At 46.2% G+C, this 4,798-nt stretch overlaps 1 long non-coding RNA gene across 1 annotated transcript in view; it reads left to right on the top strand.

Annotated features, from left to right (window-relative positions):
• Positions 1-3,637, top strand: part of LOC120246945 — a 10,268-nt gene extending 6,631 nt beyond the window's left edge. Inside the window, exons 2-4 of the long non-coding RNA XR_005532189.1 lie at positions 1,940-2,013; positions 3,235-3,448; positions 3,560-3,637. This is a non-coding gene — a long non-coding RNA (uncharacterized LOC120246945). The remainder of the gene's footprint in view (positions 1-1,939; positions 2,014-3,234; positions 3,449-3,559) is intronic.
• The last annotated feature ends 1,161 nt before the right edge of the window (positions 3,638-4,798 follow it).

Here is a 4,798-nt window from a genome sequence, read left to right as displayed (position 1 = left end):
CGTGGGTTCGAGCCCCGCGTCGGGCTCTGTGCTGACTGCCAGCTCAGAGCCTGGAGCCTGTTTCAGTCTGTGACTCCCTCTCTCTCTGACCCTCCCCTGCTCAAACTGTCTCTCTCTCTCCTAGAAATAAATAAAACATTAAAAAAAAAAATTTAAATCTAGAAGGGGAACAGGAGGAATATAGTACTGCTAAACTTACATGCGTCAACACGAAAGGCTTTATGTTCTCAGAGGTGAATGGGGCAGAAAGATGTTTTGCAGGTGAAGGGAAGGGCGGTGCCCTATTTCCCCGGGGGGTTGAGGAAAGACACCATCTCCTTCCTGGTCAAGGCAGCAGTGCCACGTGGAAGGTTCTGGGCTTCAGAGCCCTGCCACCAGGAGGAAGGACTCTGTCCTGGGGTTTGCGCAGGGCACGCGCTACCTCTGTGTGCCAGTACCTATGCACCTACTTACATACCTATTTCTTTTATAGTTTGCGTTTGGCTTAATGGATGAATAACCCTGCAAAGAAAGGAAACTCCCTTGTGCTTTGCTTTGCCCATGCAAACACCGCTGCAAGCTACACACTGATGCTCTCTGTACTTGCAGCCTCCTTAACTGTTACAAACTCTTTACAGAGAATGCTATTATTTATTTGCCATTCTCTGCAAAACGGCTTTAGTAGGGACATATTATCACAATCCTTTTAGGAGGAATAGCTCTATAGGTTTCCACAATGCCCCAGACAAGCATCACTTAGGGTAAGACAAGCTTGCCAAATCCTGGATTCCTAGACTTCTATCTCTAAGAGTGCCTTTAGTCCAGAACACAGTCCAAGGCCTCGCCTGATTGCATTGTCTCAGAGTAGCCACAAGAGGGCGTGTGAAGAACACAATCCTCTTTGGAACCGGGCTCGCAGAAGCCATTTCCTTGATTAGGCAGCAGCAGCATCTGTAGTTTCCTGTATCGGGAGCAGGTGGAACAAATCCTTAGAACAGTCACTTACTCATCTTTTTAACACGCTGTCTACACAGAAGGCGGAGAAAGGGAAGATTCTGATGGTGGTGTGAGATATTCAGTCCCGGATGTCCAAACAATCTGGAAGAGGGTCGGCAAAATCAGCTCATGCAGGCATTATGCTCCACTGGATTTAGTTGGAACTTTCCATATGCCAGAAATGGCCAAGGCCCCTGGGATGACTTGGGGTTGGAGTATAATAAATCACTCCAAGCTTGAAAGATTTTCCCACAGTGATTCGCTTCTGTCAAAACCAACAAACAAAAAACAGCCTAACTTGAGGATTTTATTTGCCGTTGGCATTTTCAGGAGAAGAGAAGAATCATCATTCTCTCTTCTTTAAAATAGTAAGGGGGCGCCTGGGTGGCTCAGTTGGTTAAGCGTCTGACTTCAGCTCAGGTCATGATCTCACAGTGCGTGGTTTCGAGCCCTGCATCAGGCTCTGTGCTGACAATTCGGAGCCTGGAGCCTGTTTCGGATTCTGTGACTCCCTCTCTCCCTGACCCTCCCCTGCTCATGCTGCCTCTCTCTCTCTCAGAAGTAAATAAAACATTAAAAAAATTAAAATGGTAACAAGAAAGAATAGGGAATCAGATTCCCGGGGCTCTGTGCTATGGTCATAGGTGAGTGACCCACAGAATTAGGAAGGCTCTTCTTGCTTCCAAGGATACTCAGAAAATAGCTGTCAGATAAGGTGCTCTGGGGAGAGAGGATGGGGATCAGATATGGGGGTCCCATAGGGTAGAGGTTCTTAAACTTCGGCATACATCATCATCACCCAGAATATTTGTTCAAACACAGACTTTAGGGACCCACTATGAGATTCTGATTTAAGAGGTCCTGGATGGGGCCTGAGGATTTGCATTTCTAACAAATTCTCAGGTATGGTGATGCTGGTTGGGGACCGCACCCTGAGAATCACTGCTTTGGGGTATCTTCTCAGATTCCTAAGATGTCTCGATTATCCCTGAGGTTGGACCTGACCATCTGCAGCGCACTACTCCAGTAATGGACGGGGTTAGTACCTGAGATTCCCAGCCTGGTTACCAAGGTCCTGAAGCTATTCCCCGCGCTGACCTCTCTGCAGACTCCAAGCCCCGGAAGTCTACTCTTCTGTAAAGAATGAAAGTTTGCTTCAGGTTGCTTCCCCCCTTACCCAGAATACCTCAGACCTCTGACCTGGAAGAAATTCCATAGTCCTGCTGATAGTTGAGGCCTCTGTTGTCAAATCCTAACGCATGAGGAAAGTACTATGCTGAGTAGACATGATTTGCCAGAGTTTATAGATTGACTCCATGTCTGCGTGACCTTAACGAGTTGCCTACGCTCTGAATACGTTCATTTTCTCATCTATGAAGCGGGAACTATAGCTGTACCTACTTCACCGGGTGGCTGTATGGGTTAAGTGAGTTAATATCTGAACAGTGCTTAGAACAGTGACTCACACGTCATCATCCCTCATCTTTGCTTTTAGAATCCATTTCCTTACCTGGAGACCTGAACTAAGAAGCCCCCCTCTGCCACTTCCTGGGAATGTGCCCCCTTGCTGTGTTATTGGGAGGCCAGAAGAGTTATGATGTTAACTTTAAACCTCTCACCTGGCTGAATGACATGGCTTAGTCAGAATGCAGAGGCCAGAGGTCAGGTATGAAGGTCAATTATAATCTCGAAGCAGGAAAGGTAACCAAACTATATAACTGGTTTAAGGTTTATCAATTTTGAACAATCTGTTATGCTAACTCGATTGCCTTTGCGATAGATCGGAACTTCCTGTGGAGCGGCCATTTTTTTTTGTGCCTTCCATCATGAAGCAGCAGCAAAATCACAGGAAGAGAAAGGGGAAGCATCTTCCTGGTCAGATAGAAGTATTCCTGGCACACTGCTGTGCGACTGGGGCAAAGCACTTCACGTGCCTGTATCTGTTCCCTATGGAACACACATAGTGATTCAAAGCTGCCGCATCATCCCCAACCATGTTTTCCACATGTTTCCATATATGATACATGACTTATGCAATTTCTTGTCAACTTCTAATAAATATCATTGGTGTGGATATTCATTTTTACCTCTTTATTTAATTACTCACTGAATATGTAATATATCGTCATGATGCAAACTTTGAAAAGCTGAAAAGGAAAGATAAGCCTCCCTCCCATACCTGTCACCTATCTACACAGTGTCCATCCACTGGGATCTTTTAAAATGAAGAGACTATTTTTTTGCGTTGTGGTTTCACAGCGAAGCTGATACGCGGCCATAGGCCCGTCGTCCATACAAGCGCTGCCTCTCCCACTGTCCACACACCCACCTGAGTTACCGTTGTTACAACCCATGAACCGGCACAGACACATCATTATCATCCAGAGTCCACAGTGGATATCATGGTTCACTGCTGGGATCGTAAGGCCGTTGAATTTCAACAGATATGTAAAGGCCTGGATCCAGCATTACAGTAACATACGGAGTAGTTTCACTGCCTTAAAACTTGCCTGGGCTCCACTCTGTTCATCTTTGCCTCCACCAACCCCCCCGGCAACCACTGGTCTTTTTACTGTCTTCCTAGGTTTGTCCTTCCCAGAATGTCATCTTCTCGCAGCCCTACAGCATGTGGTTTGCTCAGATTCTGGCTTCTTCCAGCGGTGTGTGGGTGGCTCGGTTGGTTGAGTGTCCCATTTAGGTTCTTGTCATGATCTCACCGTTCGCGAGTTCGAGCCCCGCGTCAGGCTCTATGCTGACAGCTCAGAGCCTGGAGCCTGGTTCAGATTCTGTGTCTCCCTCTCTCTCTTTCTCTGCCCCTCCCCTGCTCACACTGTGTCTCTCTCTCAAAAATAAACGAACATTAAAAAAAATACTCTGGCTTTTTCCTCTTAGTGATATGCATTTAAGGTTCTTCCATGTCTTCACTCACTCATCTTGTTATTCATCTTCATCTATTTGTATTCACCCATTGAAGGACATCCTGGTTGCTTCTAGGTTTTGGCAATTGTGTATAAAGCTGTTATAAACATTCAAGTGTGTGTTTTTTGCATGGACGTAGTTTTCAGGCTACAGACTTTTAAAGCAACAACTCTGAGATGGAAAGAAATCTTAACCACTTGAGACTAAGACAGTTTTGTATCCCTCACCTGCATCCTGTATGGATGCTGGTATCAAGCACTTAGAATGATCATGGTCATAGTGCTTTTTTAAAAAATATTTTCTTAAATATTTTTAAAATTTTTTTTATTTATTTCTAGGAGAGAGAGAGACAGCATGAGCAGGGGAGGGTCAGAGAGAGAGGGAGTCACAGACTGAAACAGGCTCCAGGCTCCGAGCTGGCAGTCAGCACAGAGCCTGACGCGGGGCTCGAACCCACGAACCGCGAGATCATGACCTAAGCGAAAGTCGGACGCTTAGCCGACTAAGCCACCCAGGCGCCCCTGTGGCCATAGTGCTTTTAATAGAAACATTCCCTGAAATGTATGTGCTCCCCCCGACCCCCTCGTTGACATTGGGTAAGATGCTGTCCCCACCAGGGGGCTGGGGTGAAATTGAAATGTTTCCTTTTAATCACTCTTTTCTTTTGCTTCCATCTGGGCTTCTGTCCGGCCTCCAGATCCAGGCAAGACTTGCTACTGTTGACATGTAGTGTTGATCACTCTGGTGTTCCAATTTGAATCATCTCCAGTCTGGCTTTTTCCATCTCCAGCTCACACTTAGCATGTCCAGCTCCCACATGGCATATACATTTGTGTCTCTATCCATCTACATCCATATCTGTTTCCCTTACTAGATAATAAGCTACCATGTTCTTTCCCTGCCT

This window comes from Hyaena hyaena, unplaced genomic scaffold (assembly GCF_003009895.1).
Source record: "Hyaena hyaena isolate Hyena2069 unplaced genomic scaffold, ASM300989v1 scaffold_496, whole genome shotgun sequence".
In the NCBI taxonomy this organism is placed as follows: Eukaryota; Metazoa; Chordata; class Mammalia; order Carnivora; family Hyaenidae; genus Hyaena; species Hyaena hyaena.
The sequence above is the reverse complement of the archived record's forward strand: the minus strand, read 5'-3'. Positions and strand labels throughout refer to the sequence as shown.